Here is a 25,493-nt window from a genome sequence, read left to right as displayed (position 1 = left end):
AGAAGAAGAAGAAGAAGAAGAAGAAGAAGAAGAAGAAGAAGAAGAAGGCCATACTGTGTGGGGGATGAGGAGAGTCAACATTTTCCTCCCAAGAAAAGAAACTTTTTGGGGAAGGGAGACTTCAAGGTATTAGTAGAGAGTACAATTTATTATCAATAGTTTACAGGGATAGAATTGACATAATCAGAAGGGGAAAACATCAACAGGTAGTTTTATAGTTGATTATTTGAAATCTGTGAAATAAATTGGAATCACCTCTATCCACTTAAATTCTTAGGCTAATACACATTGGGGACCCCAATACTTAGTGTCACAACCATCTAGGAAGATAGCTAAAGTTTATCCTGTAAGTTGGAAATTAAAATGTTTATATCTGGAGGCAGCACTTTTTCAAATAAGCTTTGGGATTCTTTCTCAGAATTGTGACTGAGCATCTGAGGTAGGAATCTTCTGAGCAAATGCAAAATGGAATATATATTTTAAAGTCCTACATCTATATCCCAAAGGTGATTATAAAAGAAAGTGTTCCTTTTTTATTAATGATTAAGTGGGACAGTGACTTTTAAATTACATGTGATGCCATTTGTCTGCAACACAGATTTTGTCCTTTCTACCTAGAAGGGTAAAAATCATTCGCCCTTGTGACATCTGGTAAAGAAGTTTCCTCCCATTTTTCCTGCCACCTGTGGTCATGGAGTGGCTGGATAGATTGCTTCTAGGTTGACCTAAGTCAGCCTTGGCTACAAAAGTGCACAGGAATCAACAGTCACAGATTTACTACAGCAAGCAACCAGAAGCACTTCTTATATTCACTCATCAAGATACCAGCCAGGTTTATCTGTTAATTCTTTTGGGAAAACAGAAACACATGGACTTGATTGACTAGTCTTAAAGCCTGCAGAATTGATCATATCACAGGTATATTTATAATAATAAAAACTAGCACTCATACAGTACATTTTCAAGATATATGAAATACTTTACAGCTATTACCTCATTTGATTGTCACAACAAATCTAGGAACTAAGTGCTATTATTATCCCCATTTTTATGATGGGGAAACTGAGCCAGACAGAGGTTAAGAAATTTGCTCAGTATCATACAGGTAATAAGTGCATGAGGAACTTGGGTCTTCCTGACTCACAAGTTCAGCCATCTATCTACTGTAATACAAGCTGCCCATTAAATGGGGATGTAAATGAACTTATTTTATTTAAACTTCAAACTCTCAATGTTGCACTGTATCTCACTATATACCTACTGTGATATCTAACTGTATTGTAAAGTTGATGCTGGATTCTTGAAAGCTATGTAAGTATAACACAAACAATGGCAGGTCTTACCCAGCTGAAAAAGTTTTCAGCATGAACCCAGCCAAATCTGGAGATGATATCAGAGGTTCAGTGAAGGGACCATGGATGTTATAGACACAGAAGCTAACAAGACCATCTACTAAGATGCAGATGGGTTGTAGTCTGCATCAGTGAATGGAAAACCCTTACTAATGAAATCAGACTTCCATTAAATATTGAAATGACAAATTAGGTCTTATAATTACAGAATTACACCCATGGAATCTCAGAATAGCAAGGATTCAAGGGGTAGTTCAATCTATATTGTGTTGAAAATTGTCATTTTGCCAGCTCTACTGGTGAAAGAAGTATGTGGATTTGGACACTGTGAGGGTTGGTAAGTAAGAGTTTATCTAGGGCAGTTCAAGAAGGGTTTTGTCTCAGAACACAGAAACCAAAAGGTAATGACAGTACCAATCTGGAAATATTTTCTTCACTCCCCTACCCTGCAACTATAACCCAGATGAGCACTTCCCCTTCCCTCCTCTCCCATCCCACATGTAAGCCTCATCCTTGCTTGTGCTTTCTCCCTCCAGTGGCCATACCACCATCTCTGCCTCTAAATCACAGGGCCCCAGGGTGTCAAAGACCAATGGTGTCCTGGACAATTCTTTCACAGTCACTTGACACCAGGTACAAAAATGACTAGTTATTGCTCTATTTTTCCTTCATTCAGTCAGACCCCAAAGTACAAAATGCAAGTGATGCCTGCAGATACTAACTATACTGAATTTGGCACTGAATAGAAGAAAAGAAATCTGAAAGTAATTATTCACCAAGTTAACTAAGTTAGTTTACTATCATAAAAGTATAATTCATGGAATGACCTGTCTCAGCCTCTCAGAGAGCTTTGAGGTAATCTCATCCAAGTAGAGCTCCATAAACCTACAAAACTCAAAAATATTCTCAGTAAATCAGAAATGCACAAGGAATAGATATGTGTCCAAGTATACTGTACTTCAACAGATATATTCCAGAAAGCTGTGCTTCGGGGCACTTATTATTTATAGGATCTCCCCTTTTAGAAAGCAAAGGAGGAAAATTGTCACCTCCTAACATTTCGTTTTTCAAATTATTTATAGGATCTCCCCTTTTAGAAAGCAAAGGAGGAAAATTGTCACCTCCTAACATTTCGTTTTTCAAATTTGGATTTTTAAACATGGCAAATGTTTGTCTGTCTTTTTTTTTTGTTTTGTTTTGGAAGGGGGAGGGTAGGGCAATTGGAGTTGTTACTTGCCCAGTATCACGAGGCTAGTAAATGTTAAGTATCTGAGGCCAGATTTGAACTCAGGTCCTCCTGCCTCCAGGGCTGGTGCTCTATTCACTGCACCACATAGCTGCCCATTTTATTTTTTATAGGACAAATTTGCAGGGTGATTGTTTTATTAGCTGGCTCTCCTCTTTCAATGTTCTCTCTTAGTGAGTTCATCAGTTCTTCAGTTCTTATGGATTAAACTACTGCCTATGCAGATAATTCATATATATGTATTTGCATATACACACTATAAATGCAAATGTGTAATTATGCATACATAGACATAGAATATATTATAGATATACATACATACACATACCCCCTCACTCACCCACGTATATTTGTGTGTATGTGTAAATATATAAATGTGTGTGTATATGTGTGTGTATTCTCTCTTAAACTTCAGTTTCATCTCATCCACTACCTATTTGATATTTCCAGCCATTCTTCCAATGTTATGCTAACTTAACATGTCTCAAACAGACCCAAATTCTCTTGTCTTTCTAAGTTCCCCTACCAGAAATATGTTGAAGGTGGTACCATTCCTTTCATTCTTTGGGTTCACAAACTTGGAGTCATCCTTGCCTCTTCCTTCTTTGACACACCACATATACAAAGAGTTGCCAAGTCTTACTGATTCTATCTCTGCAATATACTTCACATCAGTCCTTTCTCTCTACTCACACTACAATCGCCTAAGAGAAGCCGTCCTCTCATTTCACTTGGACTCTTGCAACAGGCTTCTCAAATCCTTGCCTCAAATCCCTCTCAAATCTATATCTGAAACTGGTTATTTGGAAAATGGTGGTGTGACCACATTACTCCCTCTGCTCAAAATGTTCCAGCAGCTCTTTCTACCTGTAAGATAAAATACAAACTTCTCTGACATTTAAAGCCATTCACAATCTGCTTACAGACTACATTTCCAGATTTGCTGCATGCATTTTCTTCTCAAGAACTCAATGTTCTGGTAAAACTGACCTGCTTGCTATTCTCTATATAGCATACACAGTGGATAGAGTGCTGGTCCTGGAGTCAGGATGACTCATCTTCATGAGTTCAAAGCCAGCTTCAGACAGTTGTTAGCTGTGTGATCTTGGGAATGTCACTTAACCCTGTTTTCCTCAGTTCCTCACCTATAAAATGAGCTGGAGAAGGAGATGGTAAACTACTCTAGCATCTTTGCCAAGAAAATCCCAAATGGGGTCCCAAAGAGTTGGACATACCTAAAAACTTCTTCATAGCAACATATGCAACATTAACTCTCCCATCTCTGTGTCTTTATATATTCTCGAAATATATTCTCTGTCATCTCCAGCTCACAATATTCTTAATTTCCTTCAAACACCAAATCAAGTATTACTTTCCCCAGGAAGTCTGCCCTGATTAAACTTTGCATTTACTTTAATGTGTTTATATTAATACTCTGCAGTAGAATGTGAGTTCCTTGAGAGCAGGAATTTTGCATTGCCAACTCCTAGATCAATGCCTGGTACATAGCTGCTGTTCATCATTGGTTTTCTCAAAGAGGATCAATGATATCATGGGTGATGTCTTGACTTGTGGGTGAATTGGATTTAAGTGAGACAGAGCTACACAAAGTCATCAAGCTCACTCTCTCTTTCTGACTCATCAAAGTTCAGTGGCAGGACAAACACCTGATGATTGGCAACGGCATGGGATTCAGTGAATGATCTTGGAGTTTTGATGCCTGACCAAGCTATAAGTGCTCTACAGTGCCTTCTTCAGCCACCTTCATGGTCACTGGGCCAGATTGTTCTCATTTGACCAGAATAAAATGGAAAAAAAATGGTAAAAATAATCTGTACATCGGCTCTAATTGTGTGTGTGTGTGTGTGTGTGTGTGTGTGTGTGTGTGTGTGTGTGTATGATGGAGAGAGAGAGGGGGATGAAGAGAGAGAACAAAACCAATATAATACAATTTTGTGTCATCATGGTGACCGAGGTTGGCACTAAAAAAGTACTGAAGAAAATACACCTTCCTATTTGCAAAGGTAGAGGACTCTTTGCATAGAACACTGTGTGCACTATCAGAAATAATGTATTGATTGGTTTTGCTCAACTTTTTTATGATTTTTTGAATCTGTGTGTGAAGGGATGCATCATTGAAATGGAGGGAAATGGGATATATTCAAAACTAAAGGTGACATAAAGTCAAAAAATATTAATAAAAATCAGATTTTAAATTATTGAGAAATTTAAAATAACCCTCCCCCCCAACAAAAAAATAGGTCCAACCAATTGGCACAAATACTCCTTTCCTTCAGTTTTATTCTTATGACTGGAATAGAAATGGAGTATGTGAATAGAATTGATTTCTTCATTTGTGAAGTTCCCAAGGGAAATTCCCATATGCCCTTATGTAATGTTTATGATTATTACATACAAATCTGCTTTTCTTAGAATGAAGCATACATGTAGAACAATTATATCAGGCTTTATTTAGATAATTTCTGCTCAGATTCCTTTTCTATCACTCTTCCTTTGGCAAGTATAGGGATCAGGTCTTTCTTTCTACATGTGATATTTGTAACCCTTTCCATGAAGGTCACCAAATCTTTTTTTACCCTGAACCTAGAGTATTGGAATGTGCTTCACATAAGGCTGGTGATGACTTCTTGAGTGACCTGTGGCCATTTTTATGTCTGATGACACTACTATCTCTTTTCTTCCATTCCACGGGATATCACATAAAGATACTGAACATAGAAGAGCTAGAATCCCCTTCCTATAGGAGATACTAAAGATAGCTTCAATCACCTTTCTGTGGAGGAGGTTGACCCCATGTTGGAATATAAACAGGTTTTGTGGCTTTCATTAGTGATATGTGTAAAATATTTTAAATGATGAAAACCTAAGGCTGCTTCATGCAATTTTTCTTTAGGGTAAGTTGGGACAGTGTTATGGGAATGGGAATCTAAGATCTTCCCTGCCCCTAGGCCCTTTGATAGGCTTAAGTGACTCTGAGAACCTTCCTTGATTTGAAAATATACTCGTCCCCCTAATAGGCTGAATGTGGTCACCTGGAGCCTGTGGCAGGAGGCTTGTTTTTCAGGAATGCCCACACCTTGGTGATTTGCAATTGGGCAGTGGGTCAAGAGGGTTGTGACATTCTCTGAGCCAGGAGAAGGCTATATGTACCCTGATGTGAGGGTATATATAGCTTTGTTTTGGGTTTCACTTTGAGAAGAGTTATGTGATTTGGCCAGAGGAGACTCTGGGCAGCCGTTGAGCACCCCGGCTTTGAAAACCCAGATGTTGGTGCTTCCCTCTCTGGTAAATGACTAGGTATGGATGTAATAGTCAGACAGTTGGAAGCCTGTCTGCTGATGTTTCTCTGTATTTTTTGTCTGCTTGTAACTTGTTTGTATTCTCTGAAATTTAGGGGGGGAGGGGGAAGCTGACCTTTTCCCCCTGAACTAGGTAAATGACATATGTTTGATTAAAGCAAGATTATTAACCCATTTTGAGTTGCTTTCCTTTAAAAAAGCATATCTAAGAACCTATGCTGGCAGCCACCCTGGGTATGCTGGGGTGCTTGCTTCTACAGGCAGGGAAGAAGAACATAGTGAAGAGAAGCAAAGAGTATGTTTTTGATAACCTGGTGGAAGGTAGAGGATATGGTTAGGAAAAATGATTTGCACAAATTGAATACTATAATCTCTTAGAAGACTCGATTATGGACACAAAAGTTCCATTATAACAAATAAATAAATCATGCTTTATAGTGTTCATCAAGGCTAAAACTAAGGAATAACTCATTCACTAACTGGTATTTTCCAAAAATTTTCATGTGAAATATGAAAGCAAATGTGCATGATGACAAAAACTAGAGAATTTAGAATTAGTCACTTGTGTCCTTCCCCTTCAGTATTCTGATAAAACATATTTTGGTGTTATATATCTAGATACATTTAGGAGGAATGGCAAAATATTTCACAGTTTGAAAAATACAACTCACAAATCCTATTTTTTTGGTGTATATGAAAGTTGTTAGAATCTCAAACCAATCTATTATATCTAAAGTTCATAAAACCAAGAGAACTCCTTAGGATTGTTATCACATTTTCACTGTATACCACAGGAATTATGTGTGACCATTCCAAATAAGAGTATGGGGCTAACTGGTTCCAAATGTGGTTTGGAATTATCATCAGTCTCATCTCCTTCATGCATACCATAAAAAAATGACAGCTTGTGACTATGTTAAGTAAATATTGAAGAGATGTGTATGTCTTACAAAAGCCTGATCCAATCATTAGCCAAATCAAGTGAAAAAATTAAACATTTTTTTTTGTTTGGAAATGCAAATCATTAAGATTAATTTGATGCTTCAGCACTCACAGGAATGAAGAGGAAAAGGAAGTAATACAGAAGGTACAAAATACTTTTAAAAAGCATTTTCCTTTTTATGAAGAGGAGAATGGATAAACACCATGGATGGTCACATATATTTTGTACATATTTATATTAATATTTTTCACTACTTTGAATCTTCTTTGGCATGAATATATAGTTCTATAATTGTACAAAAAAACAGCTTTTTCATTGTGAAGTTTGTACATGGGAATAAGAGAGGATTGAATGCAGAGTACTGGGGAGTCACGCATGGGACTAAGATATTGAACATGTCAGTGACCTGAAATAGAAAATCAAGTTGAACTTAAGCCAAATTTAAAGCAATTTACCACCACAAAATAGATGAGGTAATTAAGAATGTCAGTGATCATGACTCACTCCTAATTTTATACATTTTTTAACTATCTTTGGATAAATACAAACAACTGTTAAACTATAAAATGATGCTGCAGAAATCTCATTTATCTAGAATTGTGAATGAGGTCTTTGAAGAAACAAAATTTTTCCAGATAACTTAAACTTACCTCTTGAAAAATAAACATTTTTGATGGAAATGCTTCCAAAATGTATCACCCTCTTTCCTCCTCCTTTCATACAAAATACATGGTACAGAATCCCACTTTTTTTTAATACTTCAGAGTCATTATTATAAATATAAGTATGATGCTGAACCTAGAGATATGACTAGGGCTATTTGCCCTTAAGTTAAATGGTATGAAAAGTCCGATCACCAAGCTTCTTAGAAATAATATGTAAAACAAACAAAAAAAAAATAGGTCCTCAGTGGTTTCCTGAAAAAATCCCCGTAAGTGTAAAGCATATGGTTTGGGTTTTTTTATTGCACAGACTTCTATTTTCTAACTTTTTCTCCTAACTTGGTGATATTCTCCATTGATGAAGATGCCAGGTCACACTCCAAATTTTTGACATATGTAATTCTGATAATAATGAGTTGAAAATGATTTAGATAGTAAAAACTACTCTGAATGAGATAACTAGGGATGTTTGAATGTATTAGATAATGTCCATTTGGTAATTTAATATTTGGTGACCTAAACTTTAATATAATATTATATATAATCAGCATGGAAAATTAACACACTAATTACAATTTCATCTGGTACTTCATTATAATCTGAATGAACACACAATCCTTTTATGGTTTTCAGCAGATGTTTTAATATTCTTTCCTAGGTAAACTCTATGGACAGCAATAACTGAATTGTAATAATGGCTACACCCATTATACTATATCTAGGGGAAATGAGTGGTAGTTTTTAATCATCTCAATCATTTTTGATTAATTGTGATCAGAATTATTAATATTAAGCCTTTTGGATGTGCCATATTGACTTTCTAATGTAAATAGTTGGTATATTTTCTTGATAGAATTTCCTCATAAGTAAGTTCCACTATGTAGTGTCTATATTTCATTAAATAAAAGATATACTGAGACCTGGAAGGCAAGTGGTGTGCAGAGGCAGGCCCGGAAGAGGCCTGATCAACTCAGGGGGCAAGTTGTCCCACCAATCACAAGGGTAACTACCAGGTCTATCACCAAAGGGCTTGGACTGGAAAGAGCAAGGTAAGAACTAAATGCAGGGCCCCTGTCCAGGACAGCATATACTCCTGGGACTACCACTTCATAGCCCAGAAATTTAAAAAAAAGCCCCTATCAGGACCTCCAAAGACCAGGATGGCAGAGTGAACCCCACCTGCTCCAACCCTCCCCCCTGACCCTGAAAACATAGTAACTATTGACTCAGGGCAAAACCCTCAACAGTAAAGGCTTGGGAACCCTAGAGGAAAGGTATAGCTAGGGCCCTGCCTCAAAATGTGTAGAAAGCAGACTACAAAGATTCTGGAGCCCTACTATCCTCAGAGGAAGGAAGCAAACTCAGAGGGAGACAATGTGGACTCCACACCCACAGCTGAAACATCAATAGGAAATGGGTCCCAAGTGCAGAAAGCTCTCCTAGATGATCTCAAAAGGAACTTTGAAAACCAAATGAGAGAGATAGAAGACAAAATGAATAATCCTTTCTAAACCAAAATTGCAGAATTAGAAAAACATTATAATGAAGAAAACGTCTCTCTAAAAAGAAAAGTGTATGATATGGAAAAGGAGATCCAAAAATTAACCAAGGAAAATGATTTGCTAAAAACTAGAATCAACTAAATTGAAACAAATAACACTATGAGGAACCAAGAATTAGTCAAACAAAACAACAAGAATGAAAAAATTAGAAAAAGAGGTAAAATACCTCAATGGAAAAATAACTGACCTGGAAACCAGATCCAGGAGAGATAATCTGAGAATCACAGTCCTACCAGAAAATCATGATGAAAAAATGAGCCTGGACAACATTCTCCTAATGATCTCTTGGTCATTATGGAAAACTACCCTGAGATACCAGAACCTGAGGGTAAAATAGAAATCGAGAGAATCCGCCAGTCACCTGCTGGAAGAGATCCCCAAATGAAAAGTCGTCCAAATGTTGTGGCCAAACTCCAGAACTACCAGGTAAAAGAGAAAATACTTCAAGTGGGGAGAAAGAATTCAAATATCTAGCATCCACAGTGAGGATTGCACAGAATTTGGCAGCCTCTACACTGAAAGATTGGAGGCAGTGGAATTCAATTTTCTCCAAGGCAAAAGAGATCACATTACAACCAAGGCTCACCTACCCAGTGTGACTGAGCATATTCTTCCAGGCAAAGAGATGGTCATTCAATGATATAACAGAGTTCCAGACCTTCCTGATGAAATAGCCAGAGATTGATGGAAAATTCAACCTCCAATTATGAGATGCAAAAGTAACATAAAAAGGTGAACAAGATAAACACACACACACACACATACACACACACCCTGCTATTTAATAAGAGCAAACTGTGTACAGACAAGTAGAGGATATGAGTATAAAATACACAACATGACGATTAAAAAATCTTATTAAGGGCTACAAAGGGACTGCAATGGAAGAAGAGGAATGAATGAAGTGGAAAGGGGTAAATTATGCCACACAAAGAGGCATAAAAACAATACAGCAGAGGAAAAGAAGGGAGGGAGATGAGAATCATATGAGCTTTTCCCCATTGGTTCTGGTGCAAGGAGGGAATAAAACCAGTTAAGCATAGGACTTTATGGAGAATAAATGCAAAAAGTATCATTTTAAAGGGAAAGAGGGGAGGGAGAGGAGCTTTGCATGAGATTTGTTCATGTCACTCTTGGTGTGATGAAGAAATAACATACTTCATTAAGTGTAACGATATCCTACAGGCAGTAGGAGGGGGAAAGGGCTATGAAAAGGGGTGTGGTGGTTAGTAGGCAGGGAAGAAGTAAGGGGGGAGGGGAGGAAAAGGTAGGGGGGCTGAAAAGGGAATACTGAGGGAGGCAGTGGTCAAAAGGAAAACTATTAAGGGGGGGAAGGGAGAATGGGGAAAAATATGAGTATTAACATGGGAGGGAATAGGATGGAGGGAAAGAAACAGATAACAATCATAACTGTAAATGTGAATGGAATGAACTCTCCCATAAAATGGAGATGAATAGAAGAATGGATTAGAAATCATAATCCTACAATATGCTGTTTACAAGAAACACATCTGAAACAGATGAATACGTACAGGGTAAAGGTAAAAGGCTGGAGTAAAATATATAAGGCCTCAGCTAAAGTAAAAAAAAAGAAGCAGGGGTAGAAATCTTTATCTCCTATAAAGCAAAAGCAAAAATTCATCTAATTAAAAGAGATAAAGAAGGACACTATATCCTGTTAAAAGGCACTATCGAGAATGAAGCAATATCATTACTTAACATATATACACCAAGTAGTATAGCATCCAAATTCCTAGAGGAGAAGGTAATGGAATTAGAGGAAGAAATATAAAGTAAAACTATACTAGTGGGAGACCTTAATCTCCCCCTCTCTGAACTTGATTAATCCAACCTCAAAGTAAGCAAGAAAGAAATTAAGGAGGTGAACAAAATTTTAGAGAGGGTAGCTATGATAGACCTCTGGAGAAAACTGAATATGGATAAAAAGGAATATACTTTCTTCTCAGCAGTTCACGGCACATACTCAAAAACTGATCATGTGTTAGGGCATAAAAACCTCACAATTCTATGTAGCAAGGCAGAAATATTAAATGTATCCTTCTCAGATCATGATGCAACAAAATTTATATGCAATCACGGGCCATGGAAAGACAGACTAAAAACTAATTGGAAATTAAACAATTTAATCCTAAAGAATGAGTGAGTCAAACAAGAAATCATAGAAACAATTAGTAATTTCATTCAAGAGAATGATAATAATGAGACAACATACCAAAATCTGTGGGATGCATTAAAGGCAGTTCTTAGGGGAAGTTTTATATCCCTGAGTTCATACATGATTAAAAAAGAGGAAATGGAGGTCAGCGAATTGGGCATGCAATTGTAAAACCTAGAAAAAGAACAAATTCAAAATCCTCAATTAAATATTAAATTAGAAATATTGAAAACCAAAGGAGAGATTAAAATTTTAAATTAAGAAAACTATTGAATTAATAAATAAAACTAAGAGCTGGTTCTATTAAAAAAAACGATAAAATTGATAGACCCTTAGTCAATATGTTAAAAAAAAGAAAGAAGAAAACCAAATTATGAATATCAAATTTAAAAAGGATGAATCTACCTCCAATGAAGAGGAAATCACAACAATAATTAGGAATTATTTTTCACAATTATATGCACATTAATTCGACAATCTTAGGAAATTGGATGAATATTTACAAAAATACAAGTTGCTCAGATTAACTGAAGAGGAAGAAAATTACTTAAATAACCCCATCTCAGAAAAAGAAATTGAACAAGCCATCAGTCAGCTCCCTAGGAAAAAATCTCCAGGGCTAGATGGATTTACTAGAGAATTCTATGAAACATTTAAAGAAAAATTGGTTCCAATACTCTGCAAAATATTTGGGAAAATTAGTGAAGGAGTCCTACCAAATTCTTTTTATGACACAAATATGGTACTGATACCTAAATCAGAAAGAGATAAAACAGAGAAAGAAAATTATAGACCAATCCCCCTCATGAATATAGATGCAAAAATTTTAAATAAAATATTAGCAAAAAGACTACAGCAACTTATCTCAAGAATAATACACTTTGATCAGGTAGGATTTATTCCAGGAATGCAAGGATGGTTTAATATTAGGAAAACCATCATTATGATTGATCATATCAACAATAAAACTAGCAGAAACCACATGATCATCTCAACAAATGGAGAAAAGGCTTTTGAAAAAATACAACATCCATTCATATTAAAAACACTAGAAGGTATAGGAATAAATGGAGCCTTCCTTAAAATAAGAGGAAGCATCTATTTAAAGCCATCAGCAAGTATTATATGTAATGGGGAGAAGCTAGAAGCATTTCCCATAAGATCAGGGGTAAAACAAGGATGTCCACTATCTCTCCTCTTATTCAATCTGGTACTAGAAATATTAACAGTAGCAATCAGAGAAGAGAAAGAAATCAATGTAATTAAATTAGGCAAAGAAGAGACCAAGCTATCACTCTTTGCAGATAATATGATAATATACTTAGAGTATCCTAGAGACTCAAGTAAAAAACTACTTGAGACAATAGATAAATTTGGCAAAGTTGCAGGATATAAAATAAACCCGCATAAATCCTCAGCATTCCTATATATTTCCAATGAAATTAAACAGCAAGAGACAGAAAGAGAAATCCCATTTAACGTTACTGTAGACATTATAATATATTTGGGAATCTACCTGCCAAAACAAACCCAGGACTTATATGACCACAATTACAAAACACTTTTCACACAAATAAGGTCAGATATAACTAATTGGACAAATATCAATTGTTCGTGGCTGGTTCAAGCTAATTTAATAAAAATGACAATTTTACCTAAATTAAATTATATATTTAGTGCCATACCAATTAACTTACCAAAAAACTGCTTTTTAGAGCTAGAAAAAATAGTAACAAAATTCATTTGGAAGAAGAAATGGTCCAGAATGTCAAGGGAATTAAGGAAAAGAAATGCTAGGGAAGGTAGACTAGCTGTACTAGATTTCAATCTGTATTATAAAGCAGCAGTCATCAAAACTACTTGGTACTGGCTGAGGATAAGAGAAGTGAGTCATTGGAATATATTAGGCACATAGATTCAGAAGTCAATGACTATAGTAATCTATTGTTTGATAAACCCCAACACCCCAGTTTTTGAGATAAGAACACACTATTTGATAAAAACTGCTGGGAAAACTGGAATATAGTATGGCAGAAACTGTGCATAGACCATTTTCTAACAACATATACCAAAATCAAGTCTAAATGGGTGCATGATCTAGGTATAAAGGTTGATAGTGTAAGCAGTCTCGTAAAACAAGGAATAGTTTACCTGTCAAACTTATGGAGAGGGAAAGACTTTTTGACTAAACAAGAATTGGAGAACATTATAAAATGTAAAATAGATAATTTTGACTACATGAAATTGAAAAGTTCTATACAAACAAAGCCAATGTAACCCAGATTAAGAGGGAGGTAGGAAATTGGGAAAGAATTTTTACAACCTATGTCTCTGACAAAGGACCCATTTCTAAAATATGCAGAAAACTGAGTCAAATCTATAAGAATACAAGTTATTCCCCAATTGATAAATGGTCAAATGATATGAACAGACAATTTTCAGAGAAAGAAATTAAAGATATCTATAAGCACATGAAGAAATGCTCTAAATCACTATTGATTAGAGAAATGCAAATGAAAACAACTCTGAGGTACCACATCTTACCAGTCAGATTGGCTAAGATGACAAAACAGGAAAATGACAAATGCTGGAGAGGATGTGGGCAAATTGGAACACTAATGCATTGCTGGTGGAGTTGTGAACTGATCCAGACTTTCTGGAGAGCAATCTGGAATTATGCCCAAAGGGCTATAAATAATTTCATATACTTTGACCCAGCAATACCACTCTTAGGGTTATATCCCAAAGAGATCATGTAAGTGGGAGAAATACCCATTTGTACAAAAATGTTTATAGCAGCTCTTATAGTGGTGGCAAAGTATTGGAAATTAAGGGTGCCCATCAATTGGGGAATGGCTGAACAAGTTGTGATATATGCATCTTATGGAATACTATTGTTCTATAAGAAACAAGGAACAGATGGACTTCATATTTACCTGGAGAGACATATACGAACTGATGCTGAGTGAGAAGAGTAGAACCAGAAGAAATTTGTTCACAATTACATACACAACATCGCGTGATGACCAACTTCGATAGACTGGACTCTTCTCAGCAATGCAGTGATATAAGTCAATCCCAATAGACTCATGATAGAGAGAAATATATACATCCAGAGAAAGAACTAGAAAGAACTGAGTCTATATCCAGGTGGAAGCAAACTACCTTATCATTTTCCTTTTCTTGTTTGCTTTTATATCCTCTTTACCATTTTTCATTCCATTTGATACAATCCGTCTTTATAACCTGACTAATGTATAATGTGAAAGTATTTACAGATCCTATACTTGACTGTATGCCACCATGGGGGAGAGGGGGACAAAATGTGAAACTCAAGGAATTGTGGAATTGAATCTTGTAAACTAAAAGTAAACAAAGAAATTAATAAAATATATAAATTAAAGACATACTGCATTATAGCAGTATGGCTTGCCATCAAATGTCATATACAGAAGTATGGTGAGAAATTCCATATTGATCCATTTATTTAAACTACAGATAGAATCTTAGGTTTTTAAAAATCCTTTAAGTGGTAAGAAAAGTATTTACATAAAAATATTTAATTCTCTTGGCAGTTAGATGGCACAGTGGATAGATTGCCAGGCCTGGAGTCAAGAAGACTTGAGTTCAAATCCAGCCTCTAGTACTTACTAGTCGTGTGACCTTGGGCAAGTCACTTAACCCTGTCTGCTTCAGTTTCCTCATCTGTAAAATGACTGGAGAAAGATATGTCAAACTACAGTAGGATCTTTTCCAAGATCCCAAATGGGGTCATGAAGAGTTGGACATGACTAAAATATGACTGAACATCATGTAGAATGCTATGCATCAAAGTAGAGAATTGAATGCAGAGGTAGCATAATCTAACAAAAAAGAAATCTCTGAATTTAGAGTCTGGGGATCCTGGTTCATCTTGTCTCTATGACTTACTACTTGTTTAACCTCATACAAGTTACTTAACTTGCTGGGTCTGAGATGTTTGATGTCAAGTTAAATAGAAACAGGAATCACACATAAAGATCCTTGCACACCACATACTTCGTTTTAAAATGTAATGTTATCCATGTCTTGTCATATTTTTATTCATTTTGTCAAATGTTTCCCAATTAAATTTTAATCTGGTTCTAATGTTCTTGGGAATGTGATGGGCCATAGTAATGTGTTGCCACTTCTGGGCTAGATGGCATCTAATGTCCTGTAAATCAACGATCCTCTAATCCTTCCAAACTCTTTATTTATGACCTTTTGATCCTATGAATTAAGAAGGCCAATAAGGGGTTTGAGATAACCTGTGTATAATGCCAAACTCCAGACTCTAATAGAGAATAAGGAGTAATAAGCACTCACTTAACATTAAAAATCAAGATGAATTACAGAATAACTAACAAGCTCTTAAATCCCAGCTAACTTATGAAACCAAAATCAATCAATCAACAAGTATTTATTGCTGATCTAAAATGTGACGGGCACTGTGCTCAGCTCAGAGAATATAAGTACTAAGAACGAAACAATCCCTACATAGTATGCAAAATGTTAGTTTAAGTTCTAGTGTGATACTTTTTGCTTACTAACCTTTCTGGGACAAATAAATAACAGAACTCCTGTCAGCAGATGAGTTAACTCTGTCTGTTGAGTTGAAGTGGGACAACCACAAACAGGACAAACCAAACAAACGCTATTAGACCAAATTTGAAATGGTATCTGGCATACTTACAGTCAAGAGAAAAACTAGGGCAGCAAAACTTCCTGTTATTTGTGGTTTTAAAAACGCCTTTTTTACAAAAGGTATTGGGCAGAACAAGTATCAAAGGAGAAGGGTCATGCAAAACAGTATATCACAAGTAAAGGTAGCTGTCTCATACCAAATTATAGCCTTCTACACATACACATCATGAAAACAAATTGTGGGATTCTTTAAATCACAACCATAGTATCTTGGCTGTGGGTCATTTTTAAACCAGAGAGACAGTGATACTGATCAACAAGCACTTATTAAATGCCTATTATGTACCAGACACCATGCTGTGTGCAGGTTATACAAAGACAAAAATTCAATGGCTCCCTTCCCTCAAGGAACTTACATACTACCTTAGGAAAATGATATGTACTCATAAATATTTTGGAGAGGATAGTGATGTTTGTAGAAGCTGGGGAGATCAGTAAAATCACATAGGAGACAGTGTTCGAATCAAGTTTTGAAGTAGACAAAAATATTCTAAGAGGCAGCAATGAGGAGGAAATGCATTCCAGGGTTTTTTCCAGGACAGTTTAGAATACCATTTATAACAAATAGAAAGAAGGGCATTTGGATAGACCAGAGGGCATAAAGGAGAGTAACGTGTAATAAACATAAAAAGATTGTTGAAATAAAGTTTTGAAAGGTTTTAAATGTCGAACAAAATAATTTAGAGCTGATCCTAGAGGTAACAGGGAGCCATCGAAGCTTATTGAGCAAGAGAACATCATGGTCTGACTCATGCTCTTGTAATATCATTTTAACTGCTGTACAGAAGAATATTTAGAGCATGGAAGTTTGATGAAGGGAGAACAATTAGGAGGTTACTGAAACAGTCAGCAGTAGGTGAACATAGGATTTGAATAGGAAGGGACCTCAGAGACTATTTAGTCTAAGGTCCTTATTTTACAGATAAGAAAACTGTGGCCCAGGGAGGTTAAATGACTCATACTAAGCCACACAACTAGTGAGTATAAGAAGTACAATTTGAGAGCCTAAATAAGGGTGGAAGTAGAGTAGTGCAGAAAAGGTTACAGATGCAAAATATGTTATGGAGATGGAACCAACAAGACTGGACAATTGATTGGATATGTGGAATGATGGAGAATGAGGTGAGGATGACTCAACAAAGTTGTGGAATTGGGCAGAGAAGGATATTGGCGACCTCAACAGAAAGTGTGCTTCATTTTCCTCAACTGTAGAGTGGGGATAATAATAAAGCCTATCTTCATGAGTTGTTGGGAGGGGGAAATGAGATAATATTTGTAATGTGCTTGTAACACATAGTGCCTGGGCCATAATGATGCTATATAAATGCCGGCTAGAATAGAAGAGGTTATATTCTATATAGCCACAACTAGTGCTCCAGATATACCTGATGATACAAGGAAAGGGAGTAGGAGCAGTTAGACAAGCCAAAGGAGGACTGAGAGAGTGAGTGCCACAATCACCACCAGAGGAGAACATATCTAGGATGGTGTGGTCGACACTTGTAGGTAATTAACGTGCATGTTATGCATACTTTTAAATACTTTTAAATTAGGTATTTTAATATATATTAAACATATTTAAATTAGGAATGATAAGCTTCAGTGGACTCATAAACACCTTCTATCATTCACTTAAGAATCCCAAAAATATTCTCAAAGAACAAATTGCCATACTGCTTTCAAAAGGAGAGATATATATAACCCCCCTTTCATAGTCATACTACTACATAAACACACACACACACGCATACATGCTAAAATAATTGCCACAAAGTAATGTGAACCCATTTGGTATTTTTTTCCCTGCGATAATGTTCCAATAGCCCCTATCACAAGAATAAAGAGTGATCTAATTTTGCTGTTTCTGCTGCTATCATTATATGCTATTTCAGCTTTTTTTTAAAGTAAGTGGGCTATCCAAGTCATTTTAATGTAGTGTCTTTATTATTTCTCTTCATCAGTAATAATTGACTTCTGACTGTTTTGCATAGTAGAATATAAGTGATGTGAAATATAACATAGGAGAATAATGTGTATACATATAATGTGTTTGTATATACACATATATACGTAATACATATGCATATATGGGGGACTTTATTTCTGAGAGAGAGGGAGAGTGAGTGAGAGAGAGAGAGAGAGAGAGAGAGAGAGAGAGAGAGAACCTTAGAAGACATTTACTCGACCCCTCTCATTTTAGAGATGAGTGACCAAATAATTTTAGGCAAATCAATAAGCATCCACAACCAAAATCTCTATTAGTTCCTTTTCCTAAGACATAATATGCTAAGATATTTAGGTGGAATTTTTAATCAGAAGAATTTTATTTATAATTTTTAAAACAAATATCTGTTGGGTTTGATTCTTCCCCCTCCCCACCTGAGGTAGGTGTTAATCATATTATCTCTTGGTAATAGATAGTATAGTGGATAGAGTGTTGGACCTGAAGACAAGAAAACCTAAGTTTAACTATAGTATCAGACACTTAAGTTGGGCAAACCACAACATGTCCCTGCCTCAGTTTCCTTAACTATAAAATGAAGGTAAAAATAGCAGGGTGATAATAGAGGTAATAATAATAACAAGGTTGTTGTGAGTATCAAATGAGATAACATTTGTAATGGATTTTTCAAACCTCAAAGCACTATATTAATGATACTATTAAATATAATGATGATTATTAGTAGAATTCACTCTAATTTTCTCCATAGCAGCTAATATTACTTCCAAATATGAGTTTTAAACCACAGTACCCTTCTTATATTTTTAGACCAGGAAAGCAGTCTGTGACTTGCACTTTTATAATAACATTGAAAAGCCTTTTACTAGACTAAGGAATAACCAGAGAGTGATGCCTGAAAGCATCATGGAAAGAAGTGTTCCCCAGTTCCTTACCAAACATCCAAGTCATGTCCCTTTTCCTAGCCACATGCTTTGAGTCACATTCAGATTAGTTGTCCTGCCTTCACTTATAGGAAGGGAAATGTTCCATGCCCAGATGTCTAAGGGCATTCCCCTGGTGGCTAAATGACTTCTCATTTCCCGCCAGGAGGAAGGGAGAGTCCAACTTATTGTCTAAGTACAATTTCCAAATACCAGTGGCACAAAGCTATGGGAACATCAATGCAAGCTATGTTATTGTTGGAAAAATCTACAGAGAAGGCAAAACAACATTAGGAATTAGTTATGAACTAGTAAAACCAAGCAACATCCCAAATGAAAGCTGCTACAACAGTGTTTTGGACAAGCATGCTTGGCACGTTTTTGTTTTTTTTTTTTGCTTTGTTTTGTTTTGTTTTTCTGGCTGAGTCACTATATTCTGCATAGTGCAGTGTGTCACTGGAGAAAGTCACTATTCAATCTAATCCTCAGCTTAGCTCACTCACCAAAGTGTCAGATGCCATTGTCACTAGTGCTTCAACAACTGGTAAATTTATTCAATAGAAAAGATCTATTCCGTATTTTATACTGAGTACTCAAAACATAATGGTCTTTTTTCATGACTTGTCTAAATTTTAGAATTCCAGAACTTTAGAGCTAATAGGAATCATTGAGATCATCTAGTTTAATCCCCTTATTTTACTAATGAGGTCCCAGGAGTGAAATGATTTTCCTATTTGCACACATTGAAGTGAAAATTTTAGGCATTAATTTTGGCATCTTCTGACTGTCAGGATAGCACTCCTTTCTAAAATTGCTTCCATGTAAGTTGGAGGATTGTGCTGACATCAAGGCAGAGTTTGCAATCCATGGACCAACTCTGAAATGTATTTAACTTGTATGCAAAGAGCAGGAGTTTGCTCTGCTTAAGCTAGTATATTACATCTTACTGATAAGGAACAGGGTCATCCTGAAAAAGTAGAATTAATTCAAGGCACTGTTCAAATAAGGCAGTACAGATGTTTCCCCTAAAGATAGAGCAATGAAATATCTTTCAAATATTACTAAATAGTTCCAAGAATTTCCTTTTTATACTCTGTCCAAATGGGAAATGACATCCCAGGATGGAAACTCTGTCTACTAGTGCATGTTAGCAACTCATCTGTAAGTTATACATTGAAAGCTTAAGTGACTAGCCAACAGTCACACAGTCAGTCTGTGTGACAGGTAGCTTTTCTGATTCAAATTTTGGCTTTCTACCTAGTAAACCCCATGACCTCTCTTTCCCTTATATGGTTAAAGAAAATAAAGCGTGTCTTTTTAAAATATTGTCTCTGCCTTTCTTCAAGTTGCAAATGAAATTCTACCTCCTCTGCAGGACACAGTTCCCAGTCCCCAAAGCTGTTAGTCCTTTCTCTTCTGAGATCACTTCCCATCCATTCTGTATATGCCTATATGTATATGTATAATTAGCTTTCTATATGGTGTCTCACTCATTAGAATATGAGCTCCTTGAGAGGAGAAGCAGTCTTTGAATCCCAAGGACTCAGTATAGTATCTGACACAACAGAATAAATGGTTTTTGATTGCCCGTTAAAGGGATTTGAAATGTTTGCATAGAGAGATAAGGAAGGAGGGATGGATGGAGGGGGGAGAGAGGGAGAGGGAAAGAAGAGGGAAAGAGAGGGGGGAAAGAGAGAGAGAGAGAGAGAGAGAGAGAGAGAGAGAGAGAGAGAGAGAGAGAGAGAGAATCTTTGAGAATGTATCTTAAATGCTTGTATAATGAGACATTCATTTGATCTACTGGAATTTGGGTTATGATGGATCAATTCAGCACAAAATTTAGAAGATAATTTTAAGTGTTTGGTGATGAGTGAGCTGGATCGAACAAGGGAACAATCAATATACTACTCTTGCACAAAGGGTATCAGTATCAAGTCTATTATTTTCCTGACACAAGAAGACCAACAGTTACATGAAAGTTTATTACTCTGAAAACTGATTCTATACAATTTCTCCCTTAGAGAACTCAAAGAAAGACTCATCTCAACTTCTCCCCCACCCAACATACTGGTTAGATCTTCTTTAGAGTTTTGGAGTAAAAAATGCACACAGAATGAGAAGACACAGAGGAGTTTATATCTATAACAGTGAAAAGAGTCTCCAGGTCCACTGAAGTAAAATTCTAAAAAGAAAGAAAGTACTTATAGGGTCATCATTAGCATATCAATGTGCAAATTTAATAAGCTTTATAATGAAAGTGGAGAGAAATAGCTGTCCTTTCTTTCCCCCTTAAAGTCCCTTTCCATGGCAAGTGATACAGCATCATATTGGGAGCCAGGAGGGCTGGATTCCTGATATTAGGCACATAATTGCCAATTTCTGTGATGGTTTCCTCACCTATTTCACTAAATCTCCTTCCAAAATAACATGGCCACCATATATATTTGAAATAAATTGACAGAACCCATAAGCAGAGAGGTCCATAGTCTGGGCCATGATCCATTTTGCAGGAATTGAGGAAGAGGGAGGAAGGAAAGGTCTGTCAATTTGCTAGAGTTAGAGGCACAAAATAGACATAAGACAGGGGAAAGTCCTACTGTTATAAAGAAGTACTGAGGGCTGCAGTATATGTCCTTTCATTTCTGTCTTATACATATAATGTTCATTAAGCTGCAACTTTGTCTGTGGCTTTGAATGAGCATATTTATTATATTCAATATGTTTTGAAGCATATTCCATGGAAAGGGACATTGTCTATTTAAGGAAAAAAAACTATTTGTAGCTGAACCAAGTTTTCCATTCAATTCAGTTAAAGAAGAATTAAGTTGGGGTGGCTAGGTGGAGCAATGAATAGAGCACCAGCCCTGGATTCAGGAGGACCTGAGTTCAAATCTGGGCTTAGACACTTAACACTTACTAGCCATGTGACCTTGGGCAAGTCACTTAATCCCAATTGTCCTGCCTTCCCCCCTCCTAAAAGAAAAAAAAAAGAGTTTAGTATCTTCTATGTTCCAGGCACTGTTCTAGAGCCATAGAGAAAAAAAAAAAGTAAGTACTTTCTTCCTCAAAAGCTAACAAGTTTGTGAATTATATAGTTGATGGGGTAGGCAGCTTTGTATATTATATTGAAAACTGGGTTTGGTCAGGGGACCTAGAGATTGAATTCTGCCTTAGCAACTTGTCAGTTAGTTAACATCTCATAGCCTCATTTATGTTATCAGTAAAATGGGGATAATAAAATTTTCACTAGCTATTTCACTGGATTCTTGTGAAGGAAATACTTTGGAAAGCACAAGTCACTATAGAAATATAAGTTATTGTTATCCTTGAAAGAGAATAACAAGGAAGTATTTGTTAAGTAGCAAACCGCGGTGAAGATATCTACAAGAAGATAGAGATAGAATAAAAATTTCTACAAAAATGAATGATTGTTTCATTCTGATATTTACAGAGATAATCTATATGACCATGATTTCTTTTTTTTCTGTTTTTGCCCATGGATGGAAAGATAAAAGGTTAGGAACAGAGGAGACAGAAAGGAAAGAGGGGCCATCCCTTTATTTTTGTCTATAAATTTTAAAAGGATGTAGTTTCTTTTTGCATGAAGTAGAGAAAAACTGTAGTAGCCAAAAAATTAAAAATACATTGCTGCAGGGGCTCTTGATATTAACCTGACATGATATTACAGAACTATCTAGGGAGGGGCCTGAGTCAGGTGTGTGGGACTTCAGAGGATCCTTTAAACTCTAACATTGTATGACTATGAGCTATGTATGGATAAGTCAGGAAGAAATATTCTTCCAAGATATTTGGGTGAAAGAAAAGAGGAGGGAGAGAATGGGACCAAAGTGGAATGAAAAAGTGATAAATAAAAAATTAGCACAAGCCTTTTTTGTGTTTTTATAATTTGCCCTATGGCATTATTTACTTTTCTTTTTCCTTTCCTTTCCTTTTTTTTTTACTATTCTTTAATGCTTTGACCACCACCACCAGCATCAGCAACAGCAACCAAGCATGAAAGATTGAGTAAAAAAAGGATGCTAATCTCTGTTAACCACAAATTTAAGAAGCCTAATTCTTCAGTCCAGAGTCAGAACTGAGTCATTGCCACTCAACTGGTAGTAGCTAATCCTATAGGTCCTCAAAATATTTGGAGGAAACAGAGAACCTTGGGTACTGGCTCTGAAATCTATAAAAATGTAGAAATCTTAAACCATCCATATGTGTGAATTAATAGGATAAGTAAGCTAACTGTGTTTAGTAGTAGCAATTCTCTGTACATAAATATGCATTGATGAGATTTGATATTTCAATCCATATGATGAGGAAGTGGTCCAAAGCTGGTATAAACATTATTTCTGCATCTTATTCTCTCTATAAAGTTGCACAAGTTATTTTAACTCAATGGGCCTCATTCTTATCTGTACAATAAAGGGGTTGGATGAAGTGACTTCCAGGATCCCTTCTAGTACTAGAGAGTATACTGAAAAGTTGTGCGGACAATGATTAATTGTCACAATTAATTTAATAAATTTAATCTTGTTGTGGGCCATTAAGCTTTGTTTTATGTTATGACTACAGATTGCATTCCAAAACCCTGTTGTTGTTTGTTGTTGTTATTTGATTAGTTGTATCTGACTCTTCATGACCCCATTTGGGGTTTCCTTGCCAAAGATACTGGAGTGGTTTGCCATTTCCTTCTCCAGCTTATTTTATGGATGAGGAAACTGAGGCAAACAGGTTAAGTGACTTGCCCAGAATCACACGGTCAGATTTTAACTCAGGCCTACCTAACTCCAGGGCTGGCACTTTATCCACTATATCTCCCAGTTGCCTAAAACCCTAATCAGTTTTTTTCTTTTTTTAATGTGTGCCATTGGTCACAAAATAACTGGATAAACAGCATGGTAGAGTGATGAAAGTCCTCAATTTGGAATCAGAGAAAGTAGTTTCAAATTCCATGTCTACTATATGACTTAATAACTGTGTGACTTTGGGAAAGTCAAATAAGGAGTTGTACTAGATAATTTCTAAAGTTTTTTTCAATTCTGAAGCTATGATCCTATAGATCCAAAGCTATTCCCATCTCCAGAAAAAGTAGTACCAAGGGCATGCTGTACTTGTGGTAGATCAGCCTTCTATGCTAAGGGATATACATTTATAGATGTGAATTTTAACTCATACTCTGTCTTGGCATGTCTTGATTCATCATTCTGCCAGAAACAAAAGTTAAAGTTTAATCTCTTTCAGAGTTTTTTTTGTTTGTTTGGTTATATTTTCAGGATATTTCAGGGATTGGGATTTGAGGTCATATTCCACAGAAGGTATTAGAAAGGCCAAACTTGAAAGTTAAAACTCAAGAAAACAAAATATAATTAAATTATTTGAACTGGTTTGATATTCTTTCTCAAATCTGGGCAGTGGGGGGAAGCCCAACATATTAGAAATGGGTCAACAAATGGAGGCTATTTCACATTCAAACACATCTATCCAAATCAGCACAACTTTTTTTTTAAATCTGGAAACTATATAATAGTGTTATGGAAACAGTCTTTCTTAAAAACTTGACAGCATTTCCTTGGTTCAGCTAGACTGGAAAGCATTGTGTTATATTTGGAGGAATATATCTATTTTCATTTTTATTTTTTGCTATAATCTTATGTTGACACTTTTTATTGAATAAGGTGTTTGAATGAGCTAGTTTTAAGTGCCTTTGAATGAATTTGACTCTCCTTAATATGCACTATATCAACCTCCAAAAATCTCCATGATGCTTTGATTGAAACATTTAGTTTATGATACCTAATGGAGAGATAGGGATTGGATCCTGTGGTTTCATTGGTATGAGAAGCTCCTGTTGAAGAAGCCCTTCTGCTAATGCATGCTAGCACTTACTTCTCTGTAACTTAAAAGTCTTAAAGAGTTGCTGCCTGCAGCTCTGAGAAATGAAGTTTATCCAAAGGTAAGAACTTGAATCCAGATCTTCCTAGCTGCGTGCCACCCTATGCCACATTGCTTCTGCCAACTGATGAAAATTATATTAAAGCTGGGAAAGTTATAATGATTCATGCTGAGGGAAAACTGAATCACCTAGAAAATACCTAGTCAAATTATTTACCAACGCTGCTAATGTAGTGCATTCAGGCAATATGGTTAGTTTCCTAGTGAGCCAGATTAAGTAATTATTTTCCAGGATAAACCTTCTCAGTCTGTGTAGAAGCACAGTACATTTGGAGAAGCACTCAGATTAGTGAGTTGTGCCAGGTCAATCTCATCCTTCATGATAATGTTTCCTATTACTGCCACTCCCAGAAGGTTAGGGACTACAGCTGGATTACTTGAGATACAGGAAGCACTAACAGGTGAAAACAAAGTTATTCCAGCCTCAACATCAGTCACAAGCAACTGTTATGTTAACGTGGCTCATCCTTGGATCCCATTCGAAGAAAGCCAGATATATTTATTTCCAAATTAAAGATTTTAGCTCTTGGGGCGGCCAGGTAGCACAGCTAGTAAGAGCACCGGATTTTGTTGAGAAGACCTGGAGATCGAATCCCGGGCTCAGACACTTAGCACCCACCCAGAAACACCTGGCCGTGTAACCTTGAGCAAGTTACTTAACCC

The 25,493-nt window shown here is 36.2% G+C and overlaps 1 protein-coding gene and 1 long non-coding RNA gene across 2 annotated transcripts in view; one reads left to right on the top strand and one right to left on the bottom strand.

The window, feature by feature from the left end:
• The window catches only part of LOC138166790 (uncharacterized), a 1,160,016-nt gene that overhangs the window by 882,187 nt on the left and 252,336 nt on the right, over nucleotides 1-25,493 (top strand). The window lies entirely within an intron of this gene.
• The window catches only part of FGF10 (fibroblast growth factor 10), a 135,693-nt gene that overhangs the window by 15,038 nt on the left and 95,162 nt on the right, over nucleotides 1-25,493 (bottom strand). The gene's annotated exons all lie outside the window — the stretch shown is intronic.

Source organism: Petaurus breviceps, unplaced genomic scaffold (genome assembly GCF_028583685.1).
Source record: "Petaurus breviceps papuanus isolate PSGF00001 unplaced genomic scaffold, PetGlider_PUasm1.0 226, whole genome shotgun sequence".
Lineage (NCBI taxonomy): Eukaryota > Metazoa > Chordata > Mammalia > Diprotodontia > Petauridae > Petaurus > Petaurus breviceps.
Note: the sequence above shows the minus strand (reverse complement) of the source record. Positions and strands in the feature narration are given on the sequence as shown.